Raw genomic sequence first — 14,202 nt, forward strand, 5'->3', positions numbered from 1 at the left:
GAAGAGTGGCTGTGGTTGTGAAGCAGTTTCATTTTGTTATTAATCCTTTATGAATTGAAATGTTACACTTGTACCTGTGAGCAGCAGTCTGTGGCAAAGCTTCCATTTATTAACCTATTCCTCCAAAAAGATGATGCCTCCATAAGGAACCTGTGGTCCCTCCCCCACAAAAAGATAGTTTATTGAAGAAGATGCAAAATATAAGAACCATTGTACACAGGACAATGACGCATCAATCTCCTTCAAAGTAGGCACCTTGGGACCTCACACAGTTCTCCCAATAGCCACCAGCTGCCCTGTTGTATTTTCCTGAATCTCATCGATGGTCTGAAATCTCTTCCCTTTCAAAGGTGATTTTAGTTTTGGGAAAAGCCAGAAGTCGCAGGGCACCAAATATGGGTTGTAGAGGGACTGAGTCACCTGAGTGACTTGGTGTTTCTCCAAAAAACTCTGCACAAGACATGATGCATGAGCAGGCGAGTTGTCATGAGGAAGCTGCCAATCACCAGTTGCCCATAGACGCAGCCTTCTGAATCATCCAAATAGTTCCTGCAGAGGAATGTTCAACCTTAACACAAAATTTAATGCAGATCCATTGCTCTACTTGCTAGTTGTTTTGAATGTGATGGCCACACAGTACACATGCTCACTCAATGGCATCTACTGCCTCCATTGGCTAGTAGAGTGAAGTCATCATTGTTCACGCATGCGCATCCCAGTCCATTCTCCTTGGCTGCCAGTTTACCTCAATGTCACACAAACCATTCTTGTTATAGTAAAAAAGGCTGGACTTTCTACAGACAGACCTCATACATTTGGCTTCTGTACAAGAGTGCTCCTCAACCTGGCTATTCATTAGACTCACCTAGAAAGTCTTTAAAATGCTTACGTCCAGGACCTACCTCAGGCCAATTAAATTCAAATCTCCTAAGAAAAAGGGAGCCAGAATAAGAGTATTTTGTTAAAGTTTTCCAGTTGTTTTAAGGTGCACACAGAGTTGAGAACCACTGTTTGTGTATTGCTCTCTCTCTTTCTCTGACACAGGTGGAACTTAAAAAACAAAAACAGCGAGGGGTCCTCTGCATGTGGCTGACTCCACACCACTAACTGAGACCCAGGCAATCAGAATATCTTAAGTGCCCAAAGAAGACAGAGTGACAACTGCTGGCTTCCAAAAGGAGGTTTTTCCCTCCACATGGAAAAATGAAAGATAAAGAAATATTACTTTTTTAAATAGATAGATTTAAAAACTATCCTAATTTAAAATTTGGGGGGTTTTTTGTTTTGTTTTTACTCTAAAACACAGTTGGGAAATAAGTCAATCATAATTTGGGGCACTCCTAGTGTGTCACAGTGCACTGCCTGACTGCGGGTAGGTTATAGCATAATGTTACTACTAGTTAATAATTAAAAATATCAGCAATGATGTTTTCTACAGCTTGGATGATTTTAATTTGAAGAACTCAATTATGGTTCAATCATTCATACTGTTTATTTGAAAATAAGCATTTGGTGTAGTCTGTGGAAAAAAAAAATCTAAAAGTCAGACAATAGGTGATTGGTTCAACAGATCATGGATAAAAAAAAATAGAGATATATTATAGTATACCAATATTGTTGTGTGAAAAAATATCAGGTTGAAAAGTAGTATGAAGATGATAATCTCATTTACATAAAAACATATAGTTACAGACAAAATATATTATCTTTCACATATATTATCTTTCATTATATGGAATACATATGTTTAATATATATTTTATAATTTTTCCATTTGTGTGCTATTTATCTTGGGCTTAGAATTACTACTGGTTTTTAAATTTCTGTTTCAATTTTTTATCCTCTTACTTTTTCTATTCTTTGTATAATCGATAATGATAAATAAAGGATTCAATAAATTCATATGACTTGTAATAACACCAATTTTTCTTAAACTGTGGCTGAGATACAGAAACCTGTTACGATAGATTACTTTCAAAGAAACGGCAAAGCAAAGCTGTTTAAAACCAAATATCAAAGTTCCTTAACTACTTTTTCTCCCCCTTTCTTATTCTTTTTAGGGATGAGAGTATATGCCATTTTTTAGACAAAGCAAACATTCTGTTGGATTTTAAGAGATGAGAGTGACAGCATAGAAATGCCTGGATTGTATTAGACATACTCTGTGATTCTACATATCATATCTCAAGTCATCGCTAAGATAATCAAGGAAAGGGATTTGGGGGGAAAGGAGGGGAGAATACCAAGTTTATAGTCCAACTCAACTTCTCAATATTTTAGGCTATTCCTTAAAACTAGTCTAAATTTTATCTACTACCGAAGCCTTCCAAGCAGTCCACCCATCTCTCCCTTCTTTGAATTCTAACAGACTTTTGTCTGTACAACACGTTTAGATCAACTCAATATCAAGTTATACTGCTATTTAACTTTTTATTTGTGTAAAACTGCCTTTTCCAGTGAAAATATAGGCAAGCTAAGGACAGGACTATGTCCTACATGCGCCCAGCACAACTATTCAGTACCTACCTTTCACATTCATGAGGGGATGGGATCTTCACAATGGAGCTTTTCATTTGCACTTACATCGTGAGAGGTCCAAGTTTTGCCGAGCTCTTGATCCCTTGGCGCCTGTGGCTAGAGCTGTACATTCATTCAATTATCTATCACAGAAGATTATGCTCTAGCATGTTTGAGGATTCTGACTTGTATAATCCACTGATGTTTACAATAATTTCTTATCGGATCATGAGCCTATTACTTAATTAAGCAAAATATGCTTTATCTATGTAGACTGTAGAGTAGTCAAAACTTTTCAAAGGAGAATTTAGGGCAGGTCTTCCAAAAGAATGCTTAGGGGAACATGAGACCATTAACATATTCTGTTTTAAAAAAATCATAGTGTTATAAAAATAGAAAATGCTGTATACTTTATCCAACTCTTAGAAATTCACCCTGTGAATTCTTCCAATGAGTCAACCTGCTTAATTTGATTTAACCCAGCATTTCTCAATGAAATAATTTGTTGTATAGCATTTAGTAACATCCTACAGAACATACTTTGGAAAATGATGATTCTGAGATTCAGGATTCTGTTTTCTCTTTCTTAATGATCATACCAAAATAGCACACTTTATCACTGTTATTACCATAAAGATTTTGGGTTAATTTAGAGAAATCTTAACATAGAAGATTGTCTTGCAGTGTCTGGAGGACCAAATAAACAATCCATATACTTTAAGGTTCTTACGAACAAGGAAGATCATTTAATTTACCAGCTAGTCTCCCCAGGGCACAGCAAGGCCGTCAACTTTCTGCTCACTAATGTGTTTTCACAAAGATTCATTCTCTTTCTCTGCTTCAACTGTTAGACCACAATGGTAATACTCCAAATATTTTATCTGGAAATGACTCTATTAATACCAAAAGAAACTTTGGATTATGCACAGTGAAATGGCTTGACAAAAAAGAATGATACAAAAGAACATCCATCCTGATAGAGAACAAAACCTCCTAGCTCTGCTTAAAATATTAAAATCTGGTTTGCAGCAGCTTTTGTCCCTCTGTGAAAACAGAGAAAGATGGTGAAAGCATAGAGCTGGAATCGGGTTCTGGGTGCCATAGTAACGGCATATTCAGTGATGACATTATGTACCACCTGGTGCTCTCCTGACTAAATTGCAACATTATGTCTCAGTATTCACCAAGGTGGGACAAAGCCCAGGCATAAAACAGAACAATCACATTAAACAACAATTCACCTACAGGTTGAAGTAGGACGCATCAATCTTTTTTATTCTCCTGATAATGTTCTTTGTGCTATCAGGTGTTAGCACCATAGCAAGATTCACGAGCAGAGACAAAATTCAAAGTCCTCTAAAAGTAAAACAGAGAACTATAAGTTTGTAAATCACAGACCTGCATGGAAGACCCTACTGAAATCTAATTATTTCAGAAAGAAACTCTTGCCAAACTTTTAGTCTATTTAATCAACAGAGGTGCTAAGGCAGAGGCTGAATAACCATGGGGAATAACCATGCTTGGGGAAGCATGGAGGAGGGCTGGCTAGATAATCTAGACTAGATAATCTACCAGGACCTTCCCCACATTAAAATACAATGCCTCTGTGATAGAGTCACGACACTTTACAGCATTAGAATGGAACAGCCTACCTGAGTTGAGAAAACTCCCAGTTTTCTACCTAAGCAGGGAAAACCCAGTTCTCCTCTTCTGTGTCTCCTTAACTTGCACACTATTACTCACAGCACTTCTGATACTAGATGTGTGGGGTATTTGCCCCCACCAAGCATTTAGCCAACACCAGTTGAGTGTCCTACGATTTAACTCATTTCTAGAAATAACATCAGATGCCCCAGGTTGAGGGTTCAGTCCCACCAGACTGCCCTCACACCACTTCACATGCCAATCGTAACTCCAGGTTGTCACCTGTGCTTCTGAGCGACTGGCTATCAATAAGAGGCAACTTGTTTTGGCCAATGGCATGTGAATAGAAGGAAAGTGTACTACTTCCAAGCAGATGATTGAAGAGCCATCTCATTGGCCATGTCCTCTCCCCACTGCTTCTCTGGTCCTAGAAGCACATGTCAAATGAGTCTCCATTACCCTGGGTTAAGTCACTCCTTTAAGAGCCTCCCGATTAACCCATGTTAGGTATGAAATCCAAGAGAGAAATAACTTTCTGTTATGTGACTGAGATTTGGATTGTTTATTACCATTTGGATCATTTTCTATCTAGTAAGAAAAAGATAATAGCATTTTAGAGCAATTACTTTGTTCACAGCACATTATATGTATCACATTTAGTCCTCACCATAATCACATGATGAAGGTAGCTTCTCTTTCTTTTAACAGAGAAGAAAATTGTGTACCAGAGGTATTAAGTAACTTGCCCGAGAGCAAACAACTGGGAAGTGGCAGAGCCACAAATCAAACCAGGTTCTGAATCCACTCTCTTTCTACCAACCATGCAGCCTGCTCTTGAGGGAGCTAAATCCTGGTCAGATCAAATTTTTAAAAATAAGAAAACAGTAATTCTGAGACAAAACAAGTGTGTGATGTATATACAGATGATGTGAAAAAATCTTTGCAAAACCACGAATAAAAAAAATCAATGTAGACCAGATTTAATTAATAATCATTGTATAGATAGGTATTGAATTAAATCTATAAGATTTAGCAAAATTTTGATGAATAGAAAGAATGGGGGTGGCAATAGAGATTAAAGGCACTGAATGAGCAAGGAAGGACAGGCAGGAAACTACTGCAAGACAGGCGTAGCTGAGGATTCTTATAGATAACTATCAGTGAAAAAGAAGTAATAAGTGGGCCATGAATGGTCTTTTATGGTGCATTTTCCTATGAAACTAATGTTAAAATTTAGAGGTGAACCATAAAATTTTAATCAGGTCTAGAGGAACCCAGTAAGTTATGCATTTAGGACAATTGTAAACTTATTTGAAAATATTACAATCTAAATTTAGATCTAAAGAATAGGAATTCATCATTCTGTCACATCTTAAATTTGATTGTCAATATTCTTCAGTAAAGCACAATCAAGGGGGCATGATCATAAACCACCAAGACAGGAAAGAATTACTAGACAGACAGGAAGACCCAATGAACAGCCTCATCCTCAGGTGGTAGGCTTTACCGTCAGAGCTCCCGCTCCATCAGCCCTAATCCCGAAGTTGAAATCTCACAATGTACATGTAGTCTATTCAGAGTAAATAGTAGGAAACGGCATTATTTGAGATGGAAGAAAGACAAGTTGGAATATTTTAAGAAAAAATATCAGGTTTATGAGTGTGTTAAATGGATAGTAGGGGTTGAATAAATGAACTTGAAATTATGAGAAACTCCATAGACAAGGAAGTAGCAATGTATAGAACATGTTTAAATTGCAGCAAAAATTATGGAAGGTATAAGTACAAGAGAAAATAAGGAAGTACCTGGCATATATGTGTTTGTGGAAAAAAAATCATCCAAATATCCAATCAACAAATTCTATGTTAGAATTAGAATCGAATTGTAGATGGGTTTTAAAGCTGAAGAGTTTGTCCCACAGATATGGGGAGGCACCAGAGGCTGAAAGGAGCAATATAACTTAATCCATTTATCTTTACTTATTACACTTGCATAGTGATTTTTTTTATGTTCCCTAAATGCTAATATTGGTGAAAGTACTGAGAAACAATTAATTTAGGGTCTTCCTTTTTCATTTAATGACTCTTTTATTTAAACAATGCTAAAATGGTTTGAATGGAAATAGTTTTTACTATAAATGTACAACCGCATTTTCTATTTTAAATTTAGAAAATGTAATTTTTTAAAAAGTATCATTAATAATAGTAAATAAGAATAGTAATAAGAATAGCTATGTAATAACTCTGATTCAACCTAACAAGAGATATGTAAAATTGACACATGAATGTGAATTACATCTTAATAAAGCTTTTTATAATTAAGTTTATCAGGGTAACATTGGTTAATAATATCATGTAAATCTCAGGTGTACAACTTCATAGAACACCTGTGGACTCTATCGTGTGCTCACCACCTGAAGTCTCACCTCCTTCTGTCACCCTGTGTTTCGCCCCACCTCCCCTCCCCCTCCTCTCCCCACCCCCGTCCTCTCTGGTGACCACTATTCTGTTGTCTGCATCTATGAATCTGGTTTTCAGTTTGTTTGTACGTTTGTTTTGTTTGTTCATTTGTTGCTTTTTGTTTTATATTCCACATATGAATGAAATCTGTCTCACTTATTTCACTTAGCATAACACTCTCGATATTCATCCATGTTTTTGATGGTGCTGATATCGTTTTCATGGCTGAGTAGGACTTCCTTGTATATATGTGCCATATCGTCTTTATCCAGGCATTTCCTGAAGGGCACTTGGGCTGTTTCCACGTCTTGGCTATTGCAAATAATGCTGCAATGAACACAGGGGTACATGTATCTCTAAGAATAAGTGTTTTCAAATTTTTCAGAAAGACACCCAGAAGAGGGATTGCTGGGTCATATGGTAGTTCTATTTTTGATTTTTTGAGGAGCTTTCATACTGTTTTTCATAGTTGCTGCGCCAGTTCCATTCCCATCAGCAGTGTGTGAAGGTTCCTTTCTCTCCACATTCTCTCATTCTAATAGGTGTGAGGTAATTCTCATAGGTACGAGGTCATTCTCATAGGTATGTTGTCATTCTCTTAGGTGTGAAGTGGTATCTTGTGGTTTTAATTTGGATTTCCTTTATAACTAGTGATGTTGAGCATCTTTTCATATATCTATTGGCTTTCTGTGTCTTCCTTGGAAAATTATCTGTTCATGTCCTTTGCCCACGTTTTCATCAGATTATTTCATTGTTGTTGAGTTGTATGAGTTCCTTATATATTTTGGAGATTAGTGCCTCGTTGAAGGTATCATTTGCAAATATCTTCTGCCCCAATAAAGCTTTTACCAAAAAAAGTAACAGAGAAAATAAATATAGAAATAATCAGGCCTCTGGACTTCTCTGGGGCCAACAGCCACCCGACCTCAGGCCTGGGCTGTGGGCTTAGCCAACTACCAGGGCTCCTAGTCAAGCCCGCAGTTTGTAGGTGGCTGCACCAAGGTGCCAGAGGAGGCACCATGGATGCAGCCGGGCAGAGAGGGTCTGCAGCTGCTGCAGGGCACCGGCGTCTGTAAGTGGTTCAAAGTGCGCTTGGGATTCCGCTTCCTGTCCATGACAGCTCGTGCTGGGGTCTCGCTGGACCCTCTGGTGGATGTCTTTGTGCACCAGAGTAAGCTGCCCATGGAGGCCTTCTGGAGCCTGAAGGAGGGCAAGGCAGTGGCATTCACCTTTAAGAAGTCTGCCAAGGGCCTGGAATCTATTCCAGTCACCAGCCTTGGTGGGGTGTTCCATGTTGGACAGGCGGCCAAAAGGGAAGAACATGCAGAAGTGCAGATCAAAAGGAGACAGATGCTACATGCTGGAGGTTTAGCCCAGCGTGCCAAGAAATGCAAGCTGCCACCCCAGCCCAAGAAATGCCACTTCTGCCAAAGGATGAGCCATATGGTGGCCTCCTGTCCACTGAAGGCCCAACAGGCTCCCAGCTCACCGGGAAAGCCAGCCCACTTTCGGGGCGAAGAAGATATCCATAGCCCTGCCCTGCTCCCAGATGCCAGAATTGAGCTACAGTGGGTCAGGGGCGATCCTTTTGTGATCAGGAAGTTTCAAGGATCAGGCATCAATCGGCAGAATGGAGAAAGTGGGACAGGGTGGGTAAGGGACAGCTGGCACCGCCAGGTATCTCAGGCTGGGTCCACACCCTCACCCCCTCTTCCTTCCTGGTGGGGGGAGGGGAGAGGCAAAAGAGCTCCAACCACACATTATCCAACTGCCTGTGAGGGCTTTGGGGGAAATCCCTCCCTGCATGCTTTGAGTCTCCAGCTTCTGAAAGTGACCTGAATAGGGAAGTTGTTTTCTTTTTAAAGAAGGCTATGTAATGGTATGTCCCTTTCCACAGTGAAAAGATTAGCATGAGACCAGATTGATGAACCCAGCCCACAAACAACTACAATCTGTGGGAGGGAATCTCTCAGGGGTACAGCAGGGTTTTTCCTTACCCCAACTCTGGGGATAGGGTGCTGAGAATTGCCCCAAGCAGTGAGTTGTGACTATAGGCAAAAGGGATGGTTGGGGAACAGCTGCAGACCCTCTGCTCCTAAGCTCCCTCCCACCCCATTTCTGGGCCAATACAATTTTACTTGGTCCCTTGGATAACTGCACCTTGAGTCCCACTTTCTCCAGGATGGCAGCAGCACTAGCTGTATGCAAATGACACATCTTGTGCATTTTAGCTTTTTTTCCGTAGCATAAATATTCTGGTTTTGTGTTTTTGCATATTTTAATCCAAGGCCCTCATTCCTGCACTGTGTTCTCAGGTACACGAGCAATCTCAGGGGTCAGTGGGCAGCAGCTCCAGGTCTGCATAGCAGGAGCACTTTTTCTTGTTTTTATCGTCAAGAAGGACAACTATTTGGAGGGTGTAGCCTATTGAACTACCTCCTTTTTGCCAGTTACAGCTGGGTTTTATGCCTTAGTGTCCTCTGGAAACCCCTCCATCTTCAGCGTTTTGTGGAAGACTAGATTTTAACTGGGTGGCCCCATGACTTGATCTCCTTCTCCTGGAAGATTGGAAGTTGGTCTGAACAGGAGTAAGTGGTTGGTGCAGAGGTTAGGAGAGGCGGGGCTAGGTGAAAGGCACAGAGGGGAAAGCCAAGATTAGGTGAGGGTTGTCTGTATATGTGCAACCAAGAATTCCTGTTCCACACCTCTAATTCCAGGGTTTGGGACTCACATTACACACCAGATCCATCCCTCACTAGATTGGGCTTACCATGCACAGCAAGGTGTGTGTGTGTGTGTGTGTGTGTATAAAAAATGACTTGATAAAGATAGGCTTTAAAAATAACACCTTCTCTACCCACTTTGAGCTGTCCAGGGATGGATAGATGAAGCAATGACTAAATTCCTCAACCTTTAAAAATTCTTTGCTTTTCCTCTTGGCCTCCAGAGAGACCATAAGTGATGGCTTCTTTGTGGCGCCCAGAGCCAGTGTCCTGCCCTGCTGTGGCAGTGACTAGTGTCATAGTAGCTGAAGGAGAAAAGCGGGTTTCATTTACATGCTGTGAGATCACCGTAACCCCTCCTCACTGTGTTGGAACGGGGCAAATGCAATAGAATGCATTGGGTTATGTGTATCTGATCCTGGGTTCTTGTCTCCCCCCATTGCTGTGCCCTCTAGTTATTGTATTTGTCTGGGCTTTGCAGGACTTCGGAGTAGCTGATTTGGTGATTGCTAGGTGGCCTAATTTGTGTAAATGTATTGGCTGTTTTCCATGTTCTTTTGGGGTTTTAGTGTTTTAGTGTTTAGTCTTTTTGTATTGAGAAAAATAGCCAAAGCATCTTTTACAAAAGGTTCTGCACCAGGCAAAAAAGATCTGAAACATAAGCTTGGGGACCCCTCTTCTTGAAGTGGGGGGTCTTGAATCATTCTTTCTTTTGTTTCCTATTCCCCTCATTTCTATTGTGGACTAGATCTTCTGTCCTAAAAACTTGGCTCCTACCCTATCTCCTCTTCTACCTGCACCGCCCCCCACCCCCTGCAAAAGCCCACATACCCACGCACATACACAGTAAATGTGTGGGTATTACCCCATCTCTTAAATGATTTGTGAAAAATTTCTGAAGAAGCTAAAAACACTCCATCCCTTCCTCCCAATACCCTGACTCCAGACCATTCCTTGATGTGGGATTCATGCCAGATACTTAGATTGCTGTGTTTTAATCTCTAATCCTAGGGGAGAGAGAAGCAATGAGGGGGCCTTTCATTTTGAAAGTGGGGTTGAAAGGCCAAAGAAAGGAAGATGAATGTATATCCAAGTCACTCAGGAACTTGTATGTAGATGCAAAAAACATATGTCAAAGGAGCCACAAGAGTGTTCAACAGGAGACGGATGAATGTAACTCATGTTTACTGCTAGAAACCAAAGCTTTGTGTGAAATTTTGCATTTATGGAGTGCAAGAGAGGGAAGGAAAACGTGTACCTATCTGTTCTTTCCCTGATTCCTTCTTATTTCTGAACTACAGGAGACCAAGCCCCCTTGGGAGTTGATGACCTCCATTACTGGGAACTGTTTATTTGATGGTTGATTTTGCTGTGCCAGGCACTTCCGCCTGCTATCTTTCATTTTGTCAAACACTTGCTCACTTTTTCCTTCTCCCCTTTTCTCTGGGAAAATAAAGTGAAAGAATAAAGGCCCATCCATACTGAAAAAAAAAGAAAAAAAAGAAATAATCAGTGTGACATGTTGATGTGTCCTTCAAAATGCTTTTAAATAAAATGGAAAACATAAATAAATAAAGAAAATGGAACTATAATATGTATATTATTATATAATCTGCTTTTTTTGGTTTGACATGATTTTAAGATTATTTTTCCAAGTCAATAAGCATTGAAAAATCATATTAATGGTTAAATAGTATTTCATTATATGGATATACTATAATTTATCAAATCTATTGGTTGGCTATTACAGTGTTTTCAAGTTTTTGATGTTAAAAGCAGTGCTATGAAAAGGCACACAACTGTAATTGAATAACAATAAAAAATTAAAATTAAAAAAAAAGCAGTGCTATAAGAATATTGTCAGATTATTTCTATTGGATACAATTCCAGAAAGAAAATTATGGATCAGAAAGTATATACATTTTAATATACACATTACTATAAAAGTGACAGCAATTTACATTCTGAGAATTCCCCTATTCCCACACCTCCGTCTAAGTTGAAACTTATTATTTTACATGTTTGCCAAGTGAAAATTGGTATATCATGGTTATCTTAAATTTCATTTTCTTCATTTCTAGGGCATTTCAACAATTTTATATATGTGCTGTCAATATGAATTTTCAAATTGTATATTTAGCCTTTACCCATTTCTCTATTGATATGTTTGTTCAAATATTTTTGGAAGATTAATCTAGTCAGTATACGCTAAGGAGACCACAGTGCGTGTGTTGCTGCATGCAACTGAAGAAAGATAAGATTTCTCCGTACAGCTGCAAAGCTGTTGCCTGTTCTGTTTAGGCCCAGGGTGATGTTATGGCCAAAACACAAGACAGCCAAAGTAATTTTAATTTTTAACCAAATGTTGTGGACAATTAGGCAAAAGTAGCCAAAAGTAATTTCAATTTTTAACTCAAGTCCTTTATTTCTAGTTCTTGAACACTGTGAAGGAAAATGGATATAGTGCCTAATTTGTTGAAAATTCTTTTTTTCTTCTCCCATTCTCACTCTCATTTTATTGCCTTTTGAGACTATTTTTCTCTTCAAAGCCATCTAAAAACTTCACTTCTCCCAGTCCAGGCAATTTTGTTCTCCTATCTCCTCCCTCTTTCTCACTACTATTTATCCTGTGTTAGAAAAATGTAATTAAAACAAAATCTGCCGACTCAGATAACCTCTCCACAAAGGTAAAAGAAAACAGTTTTAGTATCAAAATAAACATGAAACCAGAATGTGACTATTTTTACAGGCAATCCACTAAGAATTGCAGACAGAAGGAAATCTCTGCAGATAGCCAGGCAGATGCAACATGGCATACAAGCCCTCAGGCTAACTGGTAACTAACTAGTCCTCAAGGCAGAGGACTTGCGAGTACCACTTGTCACACATAGTCCCCCCGAGATTCACGTGGTAATTGGGATGGCCCTGTCTGTGAGACCATTGGCTTTATCCCGAGGAGAAACAAACCTCTCCTATCTTACGGCAGGATGTGCTAGTTTTGAAGTGAGGTGCCCAGGGAAGCTGCCTCCTTCCCTCCCACAAAATCTGAGAGGGGGGGGACACTCTTTTCCCTAAGGACTACATTTCAAAGAGATGGCTCTCAAGAGATGGTCCTTGAGAAAAACATTCCTGGTTTGTAATGCAGGGAAAAAGCTTATTTAAGTTTTAAAGGGTTTATATGCATTCCAAGTTTTCTGAGGAAATGCTCTGAAAGAAAAGAAGGGGTGGGTATTCCTTTCTGCTCCAGGAAAAATAAAATACATAATTCTTTTCTTTGTTGTTTTGTACCTACCTTATATATGCAAATAGGTTTTACCTCACTAAGCCTGGCAACACCAAACATTTCTACCGAAGGCACTAAGGTAAGGCTGGAGTCCTGTGTATTGAGAGGGCCTGGGGGGGCGAATCCTTTACTGTCCCTGAGAGAATGTCCCAGAGGTGATTAAAACACGTTTACATTAACAGTCAGCGTTCACAAGTTCCAATCCTACTTCTGCAATTTATTTGTTGAGTGCTCTGGATATAACGTAATTCAACTTTTGCAAATCTCAGTTTCTTCATCAAAAAACTGAGTGTGGTTATTTATGTACCTCCTTCCAACTACAAAGTTCTGTTTTTCATGAGCAGCACGTACACAGAAAACAAATGGTAGGGCTCTCCAACCAAACAGATGCTCTAGCAACAGCTGCAATGGACAAGTTTCCAGGAAATTGAAACATAACTTCAAATAACGCAGTGGAGCTGCTGAGAAAGCAGAGAAGTGGAAGGACCAGGACCCCTCATCCAGAACGTCGTGGAGAAATTCACCCAGAACCACCAACAGCCGGGCGGCAAACGGCACAGCCTTTCCTGGGAAATGATTGCCAATCTCTGTGCATTGCGCGCTGCTAAGTTCCACCCCTGACCTTCCAGCCACATCTCGAAAAATCATCAATTCAATCCTCTGGGCATGTAATGATAATAATATCTAAATTATAAAACTATTTTGAATACCAAAACTTACAATGTTCAAATTTTATAGATGAAGGACTGTTCTGCTATTTACTAATTTGTCAAAAATGTAAATAATGGATATGTTAAATAAATGTAGGTAGGTGTCTCATTTATGTGCTGCACAATAGTGCCACATAGCAAACAACCCGCAAATCTCAGTGGCATACAATAGACGTTTACATAGCTCACGAGCCTATGGATTTCAGCTGACGTGGCTGACCTCAGGCATGGTGCGTGGTCCACTGAGAACCAGCTAATGTGGGACTCCTCAGCTGGGAGAACTGGGAGGGTGCATCTTCTTCACACGTCATCATCCAGCAAGCTAACCTGGGCATCCTCCTCAACACAAGGCAATCCAGGCAAGTGAGGGCTCCTTTCCAGCCTCTGCTCCGTCATTTGCCAAGTCTTAGAATGACCAACTGGTCCTGGTTTGGCTGGTCTACCCCATATCCCACAAAAAGTCCCCTCAAATCCAGACAAACCAGGACATTTGGTTATCCTTTGGACAAAGCGAGTAACATGGCCCGGCCCAGAGTCAGAGTGGAAGGTCCCTATAAAGTTACATGGCAAGAGCAAGAATAGAACTAAATTATTAATGCAATCAGTCTACCACAAAAGAATTTTACTTCTTTGCTACCTAAGTGTGCTATTCTTGGATTTCCAATGAAATAATCAAAAAGGATGATTTCATGTCCCAGACCTGTGATTCCACCTCAGTTCCTAGAAATGTCTTTGGAAAACAGCTCCTCAAGCTTGACCTCTTCACTGGCTAAGGTGTGGCTTTTGAATTGCAAAATCAGGGATATACAAATTTCTTGACTTGATACCAAAACTGTTTGCCCCAGAAAAACAGTGCCTAACCTGTA

The 14,202-nt window shown here is 39.8% G+C and overlaps 1 pseudogene; it reads left to right on the forward strand.

Moving 5' to 3' along the window:
* Positions 1 to 4,661: 4,661 nt before the first annotated feature.
* Positions 4,662 to 14,202, forward strand: part of LOC112318569 (protein lin-28 homolog A pseudogene) — a 43,461-nt pseudogene continuing 33,920 nt past the window's right edge.

This window comes from Desmodus rotundus, chromosome 3 (assembly GCF_022682495.2).
Source record: "Desmodus rotundus isolate HL8 chromosome 3, HLdesRot8A.1, whole genome shotgun sequence".
Classification (NCBI taxonomy): domain Eukaryota; kingdom Metazoa; phylum Chordata; class Mammalia; order Chiroptera; family Phyllostomidae; genus Desmodus; species Desmodus rotundus.